Raw genomic sequence first — 18,043 nt, 5'->3', positions numbered from 1 at the left:
TTCGAATCATCATCTAAGGTTCATGTCATATACAAAAGTATACATAATCAAACGTGAAACAAAAATGAAGCATAAATTAGAATAAGCCTAAAGGCAAACAACCTTTTAGAGGCAAATTTTAGAACTCAAGACTACTTCTACCCTAATATATTTCTTCACATTTGATATCCTCAAGAAAGAGGAAAATATCATCAAAATCATGAAAGTTCATAGGAATGAATATAATGACCAATAAGTCATTTTAAGACATGTTTAACAAAAAAAAGATAAGTCCTTTAAGCTTAGTATAACATGTAATGTTTATACATAAGAGATTATTGATAATCTCCCCCTATGAACATGCTCCCATCATATATTATTCAATGATTGTCCAACTAATGGAACAATGAAGCAATGACATAACGTGATAAGATAGAGAGTTGAATCATGCTAGCAAATTCAAATCACATAATCCAAAACAAGCCACTTTTTATGAAAATCTTCATATAAACATTTTAAGATGAGTATCATGATGAGATTATCATAATAAATAATTATGCCTAAGGATAATCATAATTATGCCAATTATTATCAAGAATGACCCATAATACCTACTATGATGTAGATTTTCATAGTATAAGAGCAAAGTAAAAAAAAACATAACAAAAAAATTGGTTTCTCTAGCAAGCCATTATAGAATATTCACCAATGATTGATTAAAGTGATGAAGACTTCAACAATTTTAAGGAATGCATTATAAATTCCTATTCTTACTTCTCATGAAATGGCTCTTCAAAGAAGATTTTATCCTTGAGGATCGTAACAGAGGACTTATTTGATTTCTCATTATCTCAAGTCCATATAAACATTTTTAAGTCTGAAAAACCTCATTTCATATATGCAAGAAGTGATACCAATAAAATGTAGATACGCAATTAGAATCACAAAAGGATATAAATTCAATAGAACCTTGCAACACACTGCCCAAATGAACCATAAATAACACATGTTTATAACTTATTCAAAGATAAATTCAAAACAGATGGGGTTTGATAATAAACTTTATGCAATATGTCTCTAAAATATGATCTATATATAATGAATTAATAGATTAAACAAAAGACACATGGTAGTTTCTGCATAAATACTAGAAATTTGGAATTTTCAAAAGGTAATTGAAACCATAGATTAAGCAATTCTCATTAGAATGAGTCTTTTACATGTGAGAGAGAAAAGCTACAGTGTGTACAAAGGTTTAGTGAATGATGGATTAAAAGTGATGAATTTCAAAAATTAATCACTGAAGGTTCATCTAAAAAGCTAGAACACAAGAACTTTAAAGGAAATTTGATGAAAGAAACTTACTTGTGAAGATGCCCAAGAAAGATGAAATGTTGCTTAGCCAAAATGCTCTCTGGAATGAAGATGGTTTATTTAAAAAAAAAAGCCTACTGCCGAGGTATTAAAATGAGGGACAATGGATTGGAGCCGGCTCATGGGAAATTGGAGCCGGCTCAAGAGCTTTTTGGAGCCGGCTCTTGATTTTTGGAGCCGGCTCTTGATGAGTTTTGAGAGATCCCGAGAGTTAGGACTTGGATGCAGGTTTTGGGGAGCCGGCTCATGAAATTTGGTGATCCGGCTCTAGAGATACCGAGAGTTAGGATTTGTGATTTTCTTGGATGCAGGTTGGAGAGGCGGCTCTTGAATGAGATGATCCGGCTCTTGTTTTCTATAGAGGCGGCTCTTATTTAGATTGGAGCTGGCTCTGCTGCTGCTATTTCACTGCATGACATTCTGCTCTGTGATCATTCCAATTTCTCTTCTGAGTAGACAGAATCTCTCCTCTTTGAGTGGTTTTGTGAATATGTCAGCTAATTGCTTTTCAGTAGTCACAAATATAAGATCAATATTGCCCTTAGAAACATGATCCCTAAGAAAATGGTATCTAATTTCTATATGCTTTGTCCTTGAATGCTGAATAGGATTTTTAGAAATGCATATTACACTTGAATTATCACATTAGTCATCTAAGCTAGAACAAATTGTTATTTGAATAACTTATTCCCAAGACTAAATTGTCAAATAGATATGTGAATTTTATTTTTATGAACTTAAGGAGTTTTAATCCTTAGAAGAAATCATGTTTACTCAACATGCTAAGTTAAATCATTTTGCATGCTAGTGGTAAACATCTTTGCGTAAATCATGAATGTTGATTCAAGGATAAAATTTAAGTGCAATCAACATATTTTCAGCAATGGTTTTGAAAGCTATAATATATGAAAATATTAAGTTTGTTCAAAAGCCATCATTCTTTAGAAAACCACAAAGCCTTTTGAAAGGAGCTCTAGGAGCTTATTTTTAAACACATAGGCTAGAGATCATTTTAAGCATGTAGTGCAATTTAAATCCGTGTGGTTTATTTTTAGAGACCTTTGAATTTAAAGTCACTTAAAAATGCATTTGATAAAAATCATTTCATGCAAAAACATATAGCATTTTTGTTCCTTTAATCAAAGTCACATGTGCACAAAGTCATTCATTCAATTCCTTCTTCAAGGTTGAAGACTTGGAGAGATATTCTAGCCTAGTTGCCAATGATGACACACGTTAACTATCATGATGTGAATGAAAAGAAACATAGATAAAAGTTTACAACTTTAAGAGAGAATCAGATCTTTTTCAAGCACATATAAAATGTTCTCCAATGATGGATCAAAATAATGAAGTGAACTATTCAAACACTCTTAGGAAGGCATTATAAACTCTCACTCTTAGATTTTATGAGATGGCTCTTCCATGGAGTTTTGTTCCTTGAGATTTTTAATTGAGGACTTATTTGATTTCTTATTTTGTTAAGTCCAACTAAACCTTTTCAAGATGAACAACCTCATTTTCTATATGCATGGAAGTGACACAATAAAATGGATAAAGCATTTAAGATCACAAAGGCATATAGATGATGTTTTAGACATTGCTACTTTGATAGATTTGATAAGGTTCAAATGAAATAGCATTAATGGTCTTCATGAGATAGTGTATGCTTTCCTTTGATGGCATATCTTCCAAAAGGTAAATCTTTCACAAAGATTGAGAATACTTAATCTAAAGATTATTTGGAAGAAGAGTATCATTTCGTGTTAGCATGTTCATAACTCATATGCCAAAACAAACTACTTTCATGCAAAATTATCAAAATCTATAACACGTACATTTTTACATCTATTAGCAACTAGTAGCATATTAAGAATGTCATGCTTAGAATTTCACGATTGAATTCTTTATATAAAAGCACATTAATGAGAAAGAAATTCTTTACCCATGGTGCTAACTTCATTAGCTTGGGAATTGTTTCTCAATGTGATGCATCCTTTCCATTTTGTGATTGAGAAATTCTTGGCATGATATTTCTTTTGTGCTCTAGGTACCAACTTGAGAATCCACTTGTCCTTGCCCTTGAAGTTGTTCCCAAGAGTGATGCTTCCTTCATAATCCTTAATTGATGCCCTTAAGTAACCCTATAAGAAAGGGTTGCATATTCTTCTTTTGGTACCCAAATTTTCTTGGGTCCATATAAGTTAGGCAATGGAACATAAGTTCCTTTTGGAACCCAAATCTTCTTTGACCTCAACTTCTTTCTAAATGGACAATCATGAATCTTATGTCCTAATCTTTTACAATAATTGCATTTAGAGGATTGGGTACCACTCTTGACAAAGTGATCATTCAAAGGCCTTTTTATTCTTAACAAACATGCATCTTTAGTGTGAGGATCATATTGTATCTCATTTTTGAAAAAGACATCTCTTTGATTTCTAAGTATAGTACTCAAATTCTCCTTTTCTTTGGTAAGCTTTGCTAACATGTCATTTTGATCATGAATTATTTTCTTTAAAGACTCATTTTCGGGAAGAAGATCAATTGATGAAGATTCTTTAGAAAATACACATTTCATTTCATTTTTCAATGACTCATTTTCAATTTGAATCTTTTCTAATTTTTGCACAAGATGATGATTTTCCTTTTTCAAAAAGTCATTTTCTATTTGAACTTTTTCATGTCTTTGAATGATATCATGGTTTTCCTTTTTAAAGGAAGCACATTTTACAAGCATATTTTCTAGCACACTTTGTAACTCTTTAAACGCATCAAGTAATTCATTGTGCTCATCAACTAATTCATTATAGGAAGTTTCTAAATCAAAGGATTCATGATTAGAATTTACCTTATCTTCATTGGCCATGAGACAATGATTAACCAACTCTTTGATGTTACTTGCTTCTTTGGTAGAAGCTTGGAGAGCTATACTCTTCTTTTGCATTTCATCACTTTCTTCACTATAGGTGGATGAGTTAGTTCTACCAATAACATTCAAATGATTAGTAATGTTAGTAAAACTACAATGCATCTCATTTATACAAGAGGGTTCATTTATATTTGATTCATTATCATGACTTGATCCAACATAGGCTAATTCAAGCAAGTCCCAAATTTCTTTAGCCGTTTTACAAAAGATAACTTTATTGAATTCATTTTTGCTTAATGCACAATAAAGATAAAATATGGCTAAATCATTACATTTAACTAATCTATGGTCATTTTCATCCCATTCCTCTTTCGATTTAGGAATTTTGATCCCTTCAATAATTTTGGTTGGGATATGACTACCATATTCTATAACTTTCCATAAATCAATATCAATACTTTTTAGAAATGCCCTCATTCTAATTTTCCAATAGATATAATCATTTTCATCAAAACAAGGAGGTTTATCATTGGGTTGTCCTTCTAAGTGGGTGATACTACCATTATTGGCCATGATCGTACTCTAAGACGATTAAGTCCTTTAATTAGAGTTAGGCTCTGATACCAATTGTAGCCAAAGAATTGACTCTAGAGGGGGGGGGGGGGTGAATAGAGTCAATGCCAAACAATGGATAAATTTCGCAATATATAGAAATACAATTTCTATTCAACAATTTAAGTAATTATGCAATAATCAAGATATGAGATCAAGATATGGAATAAGCAATTAAAGCATAATTATAAGAGAGATAAGGGAAAAGAAATTGCAAACTACAACACGGCGATTTTTGCGAGGTTTGGAAACTCCTACTCCTCGGCTCAAGATCCCTCTTGAGACTTCCCAATCCAATATAGCTTCTCCTTGCGGGTGGAGAACAAACCTTTACATGAAGCAAGACCTTGCTTCTTTTCCTTGCTAGGAGAACACCCTTCTCCTAGGCTTCTTTTGGGTCACACCAACCCTTACAAGTTTGTAGAAAAGATTGTAATTGAAATACAAGATTGAATCTTTCTCAAGATAGATATACAAGTGCAAGCTCACAAGAAATATCTCTCAAAGATTGATGTACAAACTTTAGCTCTCAACTAGAGTATATATGAATATAAGTGAAGCTCAAACTCTATAAATGATATGAATGAGAGAAGATGATATAAGTGAAGAATGTAAGCTTTTATAATCTCTCAAGTGAATAATAGAGCAAAAACTCTATGAAGATTAAAGCAAGAGCAAAAGCCCTTTTAATCTTTGCTAGAATCTCTCAAGATAGAATAAGAGTGAGTGAGAGAGATGAGAAGATGAGAGAACAAAAGCTCTCTTGAAATGTAATATTATGTCTCTCAAAATGGTGGTCTATTTGCTTCAGCAAAATGAGCCTTCCTTATATAGACAGCCGTAGCTTAATATGTCTGTTAGAAGTAGTTGGAAGACTTAAATGCAGAAAAGTGCCGTTGTAGATTCAAATAACTTAGAAGAGCCGGCTCTACAAAAAATTGGAGGAGGCTCCAATAACTGGGAGGCGGCTCCAATTCACAAAATGCATTCTACGACACACAATTTGGCTACTGGAGTGCAAAGAGGCGGCTCCTATAATTGGGAGGCGGCTCCAATAAAAATGAGAGTCGGCTCCAATAAAAATGGGAGGCGGCTCCAATTGATAAAATGTGCTTGCTTTAGTTTTCATGGAGGCAACACCTTGTTTTGGATTTTGACAGAAAATGGCATGACTTCAAATGGACATAACTCAGTCCATGAAACTCCAAATGAGGTGAAATTTAAGTCTACATTTATTGCCTTGAAGTCAGCTTTCTAAATCCACTGGCCTTACTCAAAAATTCTAAACACAGAAGAAGTTATGGCTATTTAAGTGCAACCTAGTCAGAATTTTCGCAGAGCAGAATCATGTATTTTGTGAAGCTCATATCTCAGTCATTTTTAGTCCAATTTAGGTGAAATTTGAGTCTGAACTCAAGGACTCGAAGTCAGCTTTCCAATGCCACTGGCCTTGTGTAAAAATTCCAACTACACAAATAGTTATAGCAGTTTTAGTGCAAGATGGTCTGAAATTTTCTAGGCTGAAAATAGCTTCTTTTGAGATATCCATCTTTCTAGCACCTAGGACTTTGATGAATGATTCAATTTTGTTCAAGACCTATTTCTAAGAGTCTAGGGACATATGGAGATGATAAATTTCAAGTGCATTGTGTCCTAGAGTCATTTACCAAATTATGGCAACAAAGGCTTTAAAGATGAAATATTAAGTTCAATGCCTTTTCCTTTTCTTTCTAGACACCAAAGTAAATCTTATGATTAATGTGCATGGTCCTAGCATTTCTAGCTTAAGTTGTGAGTTCTTTCAAAGCTTATACAAGCTTGAACTAACCCTTTCTTAGCAAAGACTTCATATGACAATATCTATGAATGAAGTGCAAAGTCTATTACTAAGGATATAAGAATATGTGAATGATGATAATATGCATGATCCTATAGAGATGAGCTTCAAATGGATTCATAAATACTTTGACATTGAATCCAAAACACTCACCATCCTATCTACCCCTTTTCTTCATGCATTGTCCATGATCGTTTAGGCTTGAGGTAGTATTGCTTTCTTTCTTCCTTTGAGTTGCTTTCTTACTCATTGAAGTACAAGCTATCTTTGGATATTGCATTTTGTTCCTTGCAACTTCATGTCTTCATTGTATCCATTTCTTTCCTTGATGTGATCTTGAATAATGGAATACTTTGAATGATCTTTAGTGCTTCATTGAGGTCATTCTTTGAATGTGAATAATCTATATAACACTCAATGTAAACATTAGTCCTTAAACACCATTAATGGTTTGTTATCATCAAAACACCTAGATTGTCATTGGATGAAATCCTTAAGGTCAACAAGGCTCACAAACAAGTTCTAATCTATTACATCCCAAACAGAGACTCAGAACTCCTATACATCCTAATTAATTCAACAATAACTAATAGTCCTTGTATATATACACACACTAAAGGAACCTCACTAGACTATAGGGTTGTCTCAACCGGAATAGTAGGTAACATGCAAAACGCACATATAGTGGGCATGAGTACCTAGACATATCAGGACACACAACTACACTATATCTAGCTACACATCCCTAGCAATATACGCACCCTAACCATGATCCTAAAACTCAAGCTCATATTATCGCACGTAACTATATATATATAGTTTGTCCTATCCAAACATAAAATAAATATCCGGTATGTCATCCAACTGATTCAGTTGACCTGATAGGAAAATATGTAGGATTTAACATTTTATTTAATCCATTTCGTTATACATGAATAGGTAGGACTTAACGTTTTTAGTTAATCTGTCCTTAATATGCCACCATCCCATACTGGTGCATACAATCAATAAATGATGCTACAGTTATGATATCACATCAAATAAATCCATACATAGCATGATATAAATCATACAGATATTCCTTTGCATTTAATTGCGCAAAATATAGCAATTCTAAGTAGCATGCATTGAATTTATCTCATAAAAATTACCATGTATCTCAATATATTTACTCATCCACAATCTGATCAAATTTATTTAAGGGATTTTTACCAATACATGGCTTAAGGCCCAAATATTACAATACAATGAGGTCAAAATCTTGATTCAAGAAGAAAATGGGAGGACCACACAAACTACTTCTTAAAAATGGAAGGACCACATGAATTATTTTTATAAAATGAACTTAATTTATACTTTGGACCACACAACAGTCTATATTACTATAATGACCTGAACTATATGTTATTATAACATAAAAACCTTAAAACATGAAATAAACTTACGAAAAGATCCTTGAACAAACTATTTAATATTTTTCTAACTTTTTAAAATTTCACTGTAGATTAATATGGACTTATAGACTTCTTTAAACAAATGATCTTATATATAAATTAAATTTAACGAAACAGTATAAGCTCTAATACCAAAATTAAATCGAACGCTACCAAAATAAAAGCATACAATATCATAAGATAACATAGAGATAAAATTAACAATTAGATTATAGAAATGACTGCTGAACCTGATAATGCTCTGATAACGCCCTGTAAAAATGCCTAAATACCGGCAAGAACGGTCCAACAAGCCAACAGTTTGAGTCAATTCACAGAAAAAATTGCTAAATTAAAATTAAGGCTGCTTGTACTAGTTGGATTCAAGAAAATTCTAGGATCTACACTGTCTGGCTAAATAAAATCTATATATTTGATCTTTTGTTGACCGAAGTCCTTTGCCCGAAAGTACTAAAATACTAAATAAGGAAATAGAATTTTTGAATAAGAGCAAACTAAATAATTTATTTCATGGGAAATATATACATGGATACACACTATTTATACATGGATACACTCTTACACAATATTTTACAAAAGGAAATACACTGAAAGAAATCACAAAAGAAAACACACTAGGAAACTATGGTAGAAGGTTAAAATGCTTGATAGTTCTAAACTTAATTGCTCTACACTCGATATTGCTAAGACTCGATGATTTTCTCTTGAGCTGAAGGCTTCTTTTTATAGAGTGTCTAAGATATAGATTAACGCTTGAAATTACAGATGATGTATAGACTGCTGAGATGTAAGATGCTTTGGAGATAAGGTTCTTTAAATTATTGAGAGACACCTTTATCTTTAAACTGTTGCCTGTTAGAAAATTATGGCTTCAGAATCTGCTTTCGGTGGATTCTTATCTTCAAAATATGCTTTTGGACCTGTTTTTTATCGTGATACTATTGGAGAGCCTATACATTGATAGAGAATCTGCTTTTTCTTTGGATGCTCTTTGGACGATATGGTAATTATTAGACTTCTAACATATTGAACAAATTTATGTCAGTATCGCTGTCTGGTGGGCTATCATTTCTTTCATACATGCGGACCACGTATGCATCAGTGTTGTCTGATGAGCTAGTTCCTTTATTTCTGTAAGCTATTTCGCACTACTTGATCAACACAATTTCTTCATTTATTATTTCTACAATCTCTGGATATATCTTAATCTCTAGGGGAGATTGGATGACATAGGGAATTTTGACTTTGATGAAAATTTCCATATTTACATTATGGTCAAAAAGTCTGAAACCAGGGTTATAGCTTGGGTTAAGCTATCGGTAAGCTCTATAGTACATCAAAAGGTCAAAGGTGGCTATTTCGATATTATTTCGAAAGTTGTTTGCAAAATCAATATGTCTTGTCAGGGTCAGGACTTCTGTTGGATCAGAATGAATGTAAATTTGATGTTGTCTAAGAATTATAGCTCCATTTTTTACCCATTCTGGAGGAGTGCTGTGGATTGAAGGAGAATTAGACTTTTTGGCCTGTAATTTTGGGTTTGTTTTTGTTCAAAAATAATGGCTTGGTTTAATCTGTTAGGAAAGTTAAAAGCTTCTAAAACGTTTAAGGGCATGTCTTTGGGTATGGCAATGTTATTGATCATTTCTAATTTTAGGAGTTTACTTGCTAAGCAACAGATGGTTTTTGTTGTGAAACAGGTCTTTCTGGTGATATCAATGGGGCAGTAAAAAACAAGGTCTATATCTAACAAAACTATGGTAGGTATGAAGTTATCTGTTTGTATAAATCGTAAGAAATAATAATTGTATCGGGATCCTTTAGGTAGACTGTTGTTTCTGAAGTAGTTTTGGATATCAACTCATTATTTGAACCCATCAGACTTCGCTTCTTCAAGGATTAGTTCTTTTATGTCGTCAGGAAAGAGCTCGACTTGTTGTCCAAGGATTCTCTGTAAGTCGGAGTAAAGATGGATAGTAGATTGGCATACTTAGTTTGTACCTGTAGAAATTGAACTTTCTGAAGATTTTCATCTTCATTAGTCATTTATTCAAAAAAGGTTAGTTCATCTGTGGGGTTTGTTGTCGCATTTTGATAAGCTAAATTCAACTTTTTAAAATGAGAGATGAGAATCTGGTGTTCTTTCTGGCGATTATGATAGGTTTGGTTAGATGCTACAAAATATTCACTTAAAGTATTTAAATTTCTAACGATGGATCTATTGGGTGCATTTCTTTTAAATCAAAGATTATCTAAAATAAGTTTTTGGTCTAGAAAAAGATTATGTCTAGCGCAGAACTGTTGAGTTGGGTTTTGGATAATTAAAAGTGGGTTGAAGTGCATGGTATAAGGCTATAGCTGTTGTTGCTACTCGTTTCCATTCCTGTAAAATTTAGCAATCAATTAGTAAAAGAGATAGAATATCTGCAAAATAATTATCTTTTCCTTTGACATGTTCAAATATGGGTTTAAAACCTCTTCTAGTAATACAGTCAATAAAGGAAATCCATCTTTTTGCAGACATCTGCTGTTGCTTTGCTTTATTTGCAAATTTAACTATATTATCACAATCTATTATTATAAGAAATTCTTTATTAAGGAATATCTGAATTTTTTTTTTATTTTTTATTTTATAGAGTTTATTACTCCTAGGGTTTCTAGATCCGTTGATGGTAAAGTAAATCGTGCTTTATTAAATGTTCCGCTTGCATGGCGACAAATTAGTTCTTTTTCTTGAGAAGATTCTTTTGTAGGTCTTTGAAGAAGTAAACCTGTCCATCCTTGTGCTGATGCATCTGTTTGGATTATTTTGTAACTATATTCAAGTGGGAGGTGTAAATGTTCTAACTGAGTGACTAAAGATTTAATTTTCTTAACTAGTTATATGTCTTGAGTATTAAAGGTTTTGACCATTTTCTTCCTAATTTAGAGTATAATGGTCCTTCTAATTGTCCTAATTTTGGAATAAAATTGTGATCGTAATTTAATAATCCTAAGAATGCTTGTAATAACTTGGTTTTTTTCTAATTTATCAAGAAAATTTAAAATATTTTGAACAATATACGACTGTAATTCAACTTTTCCACCTTTTATAAATAAGCCTAAGAATTCGATTTCTTATTTTTCTAATATCATCTTTTTACTACTTATAATGAGTCCTTGCATTATAAATTCGTTTACTATAATTTGAAAATGTTTTATATACTCTTCCTTAATTTGACTGAAGACTAGAATATCATTTATGTAAACACAACAGAATTTTGAATGTTTATGGGATATGATATTCATTTTTTGTTAGAATTCTTGTGGCGCATTTTTTAATCTAAAAGGCATAACAAATGGTGCGGTCGCAACACCGAAGCCTAAAGATGTGCAAAAGAGTGTGTGTATGTGCAATGTGGCCAAGTTTTAAATTTATAAATGCCACTACTACTACCTTTAACTAAAAATATAGCTAGGATGAGTAGGGATCATCCCAAGGGATTGTGAGCGTGTTTGCAATGGAAACAATGTATAGGGTTAGTAGGTCGAATGATCAAAAGGTTGGTTTGTTTGGTTGATTAAACTACAATGCAATTGAAATTAAAGCAAGTAAGAGTAACAATTTAGAAAGTAGGAAAAAGATATGGAGGAGAGGACTTGGGGTACTAGAGCTCACCATTAAGCTTGACTTCACTAGACACTAACAATTGATATCAATGGGAAAATTGAATTGTAACTTGTGTGTGTGTGTGACATTAATTGAAACTAGGCATGGATGACAAATAAGTATAGATTGTCTAGCCAATCAAATGGAAAACACAACCTATCAAATGAGACCAAAATTCATTGAATGAAACCACAATTTATGCACACACAACTGTCTAGAAACATACACCCTTTGTACTCACAAGTATAGTACACCAAGGAACAAGAATAAATTGTCCACCTATCTATGAATCTAAAGTAACTACACTACATCTACAATAAAGACATGGAAATTAAACTAAGTAAGCTAAAGGTGTGGCACAATTCATCAAGAAACAAGTGTGAACCATCAAATAAATTGCAAGAGTGTTCAATTAAGCATTATGTTTTGATCATCACTAGATTAACTTCATCCATACACATAGACATGCATAAATTCCATTAAATCTAGAGAAAAGCACATGAATCATCCATTCTAGCATGCATAGACATATGAGTAGAAATAGATAATCAATTGGAAGCATTAATCTATACACATCAAGTGAAAACCACAAGATATATATATAAATCTAAGATCAAAACATTTGTTACAAGTAAATCCACAAAAGTATACAAAGCACTAAGTCTAGGAAGCAAACATAGGGGCTACTCTAGCCCCAAGTAGATGTCTAGCCACTCATTGAAGTAGTCATCCAACCCTCAAGGGCTATCTCCATGGTAGGAATGACCTCCTTCTTGATGGAAACCCTAGAAGAATGGAAAAACTCCCAAAGATGTGTAAAACTCTCTAGTATCTAGTCTTCTCTCCAAGATATGAGATATGATATGTGTTGTGTATGATATGTGATGTATGTAAAAATGGCTCAAAATCCCTATATAGGAGGCTCAAGTGTGACACCCCATGGTCTGGATTCGTGCACTAGGGTCATTGCATTGATTGCACCATCAGCCAACTTTAAATGAGCTGGAATTTATTTTTTTTCGGACTTGAGGAGGTTCGATCGATCGAACTGTGTTGAGATCGATCGAATATTGGTGAGATCCATCGAATGCTGTAGAGATCGATCCATCCTTGGCGGCGCCTTTTTGAATAAAGACAAATCTCTGAGATATTTTGGGATATTTTTGGAAAGAGACAAAAGTGGTAGGTGGGGTGGTAGGTATGGATAAGATCGAATATTTTCGATCGATCGAAGAGAAGTTGGATCGATCGAACATGGTAGAATCTTTTGGATAAGGACAAGGGCTTGGATCCATCTTGAAGTTTCCAAATCGATCTTGCTCCGATCGATCGAAGTGATGTTGAGATCGATCGAACATGTTGACTTTCCATACTTCACTTCATTCTGCTGCCACTTTGCTCCTTTCTTCCATTCAACTTCAGATAACTTCTTTTAAGCTCTTATTTGGCTGAATTAACTTACTTTTGAGATAAACACCTGAAAAGGGCAATAACATGAAATTAGTTTAAAATGGGAAAGTAAGATAGATAAAGGTCCTAGAATACTTAAACTTAAGGGATTTAAATGTGCACTTTTTAGCGCTCATCAACAAACCATTCAAAATGTCCTCCAGGACATGTGAATGCAGTTCATTCAATGGATTCGTTAGCCATACAGATTTGCCAAAATCCTGATTTGCAGTCAAATTTAGAAAAACATTTTCTGTCTTGTATTCAATTTATTAAAACATCTTTATTAGGGATTTTATAACTGTCATCATAAATATTGTCATTTAATTTGGTATGCATGCAATGCAATAAAAGAAAAAAAATTGGTATGTATGCAATTTAATAAAAGAAAAAATTCTTCACCAATGTGAATGAAAGAAAGAAAAAAAAAAATGAAGAAAATAAGTAAAAAATGGTCAAGTTCAGGTCTGTACCTAGATTGCTTGAGCAATTAAGTCTTTAGGGGTGTGTTCTGACACCTAATGCCCTAAGACCATCTGGTCTGGGAGTCATTGACTGAAAGCTTATTACATAAGGGGTTTAGGTTGCCTACATTACTTGAACAATTAGGTCCGAAGGGGTGCTTTATCACTTAATGCCCTAAGAATGTCTGATCTGGGAGTCATTGGCTGAAAGTTCGTTACATGTGTGATCTAGAAAGCTTAATAGACATGAACATTGCACAGTATCCTTTTTGAAAAAAAAAATGCATACCTTAGAAAAAAAATAATAATCCATACCTTGGGAGTTGGAATTTGAAAAGTTTGCCTGTGAATTAAGGAATAGCAAAGAATAAATGCAAGCATGGACAGTAAGCCACGCATTTAATTGTAAGATCACTTTCAAAAAGTGTTTTGGAGATTACGATTGTTGAATAAATGATTAAATTGACATATGGGGACCATGGGTGCTAAATTGAAACTGGAAGTTGAAATTTTTTCTAATCACATGATGGGTTGTACTTGCTGTATTTGACTGATTAATTAGCTACAGGGATATTATAATTTGAAAACAGGCTTGAATGAGCTTACTGTGCAATTAAGGCACTGCTTTGAGATGTTTGTGGGTACCATCATTGGAACCTCACGAGACTATAACTCGTTAACTAGGGGTAACCTAGGGGTTTAAAGGCTTGTTGCATAGGCTAAATGCAACCGTGACTCCCACGAAAGCGACTTTTTAGTTCTGTATTGCTAAGGGACTAGCAATATGTAAGTTTGGGGGTATAATGAGCGCTGAATATTGCATATTCGAGCCCCTAAATATACATTTGTTAAGGCCAAAGTGATACTTCTATCCATTGTTAGACTAATTTATGTTTAATGTGTGTTTATAGGTACTTTCCCAGAGAAACGGTTAAAACTGGGACTTTATGACAAAATGACTGATATCAAAGCTTACAGAGTCATTGTCGGTCATTCAAAGCAAGCTGAGAGCTTAAATGGTGAAGTTTGGAAGAATTCAAGAACCAAAGCTCGAGCCCAAGTATTGAGGCTCGAGCCCTGTAAGAAAAAAAAAAAGAAAAATTAACAAGGTATTAAAGCTCGAGCCTTGTACCTTCAAAGCTCGAGCCCTACTCAGTGGTGCTCGAGCCTAACCTTAGGGTGCTCGAGCCTTGACCCTCAAGCTCGAGAACAAAGCATCAGAATTTAAAGAGTTGTTTTAATGAAAAAACCAAGCACCCAGGGCCCTCGTGCCAAACCTCAAGGATCGAGCACCATCATCCAAAGCTCAAGCCTGGTACCTAGAGCTCAAGACCATAAGCAATGTTAAAAGCGATGAATCCAAAAATATTCTAAATGTTGAGGGAAAAGACACTTTGAAAAATAGTTAAAGAAATTTGGCTAAGTGTCAAAGTGAAGTTCAAGAACCATTCCTTAAAGCTCGAGCACTAATCCAATTAAGCTCAAGCCTTGTTTCCAAAGCTCGAGCCTGAATCTCAAAGCTCGAGCTCTACTTCCTAAAGCTCGAGCCTTCCATGACAGATCAGATTTAAGTAATGGGATTATTTTCTCAATAAGTCGTATCCCATTCCAGATAGGCCAAAAGACCTAAAAGCCCACTAGACATTTATTTTCTTCTATAAAAGAAGGCATAGGCCTTGATAGAAGAAGTTTCTTTTTCTCATATTATTCAGAAGGCTGATACTGCGGTGGCGGCTTTTAGGGTTTTAATAACCTTGGAAGGTGAAGATCTTAAAAAGAGAAGTGTCGTCTGTGACAATGGAGACGACTACAACACAGATGATATTTAGCATCATCATGAGTAGCTAATTCCTTTCTTAGGGCACTGATGTAACCCAATCTAGTACTATGGTTTGATTATTTTTAACTCTGGGATATTTTAATATTTATTATGTTTTTTATTACATGACTATGAGCAATGAAGACAACAATTGGATTTAATGCTTTAAATAGTTTTCAAATTGTTATTACCTTGTCTTAGATATAACTATTTGTTTTCTATTCTCAACCTATTCTTATTGGACGGTATCTGGTGGAGCCCTGCCAGACATAAGAATAAATGTTATGTAATAGTGTTCCAATGTTTTAATAGTCTATGCTTAGGAAAGATGGATTGTTTACAAATTTGTTAAAGTAGTTAGAGTAGGTAGGTGGATAGTCCATGTTAACCGCATATATGTTATAGTTAACTGAATTTTATAAAACATCTTTCTTTAAGACCCAAATTGAATGAATGTTATTGAGTTCAATTCATTTAAAATATAATTTGTTAAATCCTCAGAGCTGAAACAGTTAACCATAATATGAAGGTTGTGGTGAAGTCAAAGCCCTAAGACATTTCTCTCTCTGATCACTCTAGTTTAATTTTAATTTAATTTTAGTTTATAATCGTGACAACTAATCAAATAATTTAACCAGTTACCTGTGAGCCAATAAAGATTAATTAAAAAACAAAACAGAATACCTCATTTCCCTATAGGTTCGACACCCTCTCTATAGTGCTATCCTACAACGATTCGTATTATTGCGAGTGGTTATTTATAAATTAACAAAGTAACAACACAACAAGTATTTTCTTGCTTATCTTCATATTTTGTGTAACAGTCATGACATAATAAAATTTTACAATGGTCTCTACAGTAATAACCTTCTTTAATAGATGTATTACATTGTTTGCAATTGTAAGATGAAAAATAAAAATTAACAAAAGTATATTGACATGATGGATTGCTTATAGTGTAAACGAAATCTTCAATTGAATGAAGTCTTTGCTCAAAGTCTTCATCATTATCGAAGTCGTTATCTATACTTTTGATACTATATATACTTTTATTATCATATTCGGAATTATAAATACTTTCTAGTTCATATAATTCTTCTATCTATTCTTCAATATCTTTATATATATTGATATTTTCCTGTATCCTTTTGATAGGATTCTATTTGTATCTATAAGGGCAATTTGGTCTTATATGACCTGTATCACCACAAATAAAACATTTATAATTTCTTTCTTTTATGGGTAATGTGTTTACTTTATTATCTTTATTATCCTTTTTATTATTATCTTTATTTATTTTTTGCCTTTTATACCAAGGCCACTTTCTGAATTGTCTAGGATTATTTTTGAAATAAGGTTTTTTATTACGATAATTCTTATAGGTCTTACTTTTTGCGTAGATTATATTTTTTTAGGTTTATTACACTTATAATTATAATTTTCCTGAGACATATAACCATATTGTGGTGGAAAGTCTATTTGCCTACACGTATAATAAAATTATTTCTTGATTTGTTTAGATTCTTTACGTTGTATACATTCTGTTTTTAACATATTATGAACATGATTTACTCTATTTCCTATGGTTAACCTATCTCTTTTGGGATTTTCTAACTATTTTTCCTATATCTTAGTTTCTACACATCTGGGTAATTTCTGAAGATATCTATCGATTAGGGTTATATCACCTGTTTTGCATGTGGCTGCGAAATACTCGAAAAACTTATTAGTATAATCCCTTATATATCTAAAATCACAAATTTATAGTAATTATAAATTACGTAAGGCTTCATTTTGCTTTATCAGGGTTTCGTCTAATAATCTATTTTCGCCAACTAACACCTTTTTTATTAGGCTGGTAAAACCTTAAATTGTAAAATTATCATGTAAGAGGACATAATCATTAGGATAAGTCACTTTATACGATTGCCACCAATCATAGATTGTTCCCCTTAATAAAGTTTTACAATAAGTTAGGGCTTGTGTTTTATTATCAAAATAGGTTAAAATAGATTGCCTAATACAGTTTTGTTCCTAATTTTCGATTACCTTTGCCCAATCTTGGGGATAGTGTCGTGATATGTCTAATATTGTTCTTGCTTGTTGTACTGGTATATTACCGTAACGTCTATGATTTTGTGTCCATATGTACATGTCTGGTATGTTTCTATTTTCTACATAGGTTTCTTGTGTGGGATTTAACCGTTGTCTAGTGGTGTAGTCATCATTTATGGTATTAGTACTACCTGTGGCGTTAGGCATTTCTTGGTCAACTGACCTTGTAGGTTGGTCTTGAGAGGTTGATGTTTCTACTATTTCTTTTCCGTCTCTATGTTCTACTACATTTAATTCTTCTTTTAAGATGTTTAATTCATTCTTTGTGTAAAATGAGTCAAATCCTACAGTCAAAATATTTCTTTTAATGTCTTCATTATTTCCTTGCCCTAGGTAAATGCTTTTTAGTAGCTGATATTTAGGTTCTGGATATTTATCGTTTAAATCATCTATTCCTAAATTATCAAAATCATACATGA

Source organism: Cornus florida, unplaced genomic scaffold (assembly GCF_030987335.1).
Source record: "Cornus florida cultivar Cherokee Brave unplaced genomic scaffold, ASM3098733v1 CherokeeBrave_3.0.0_Hap2_Chr02, whole genome shotgun sequence".
NCBI lineage: Eukaryota > Viridiplantae > Streptophyta > Magnoliopsida > Cornales > Cornaceae > Cornus > Cornus florida.
This window is presented reverse-complemented; position numbering follows the sequence as displayed.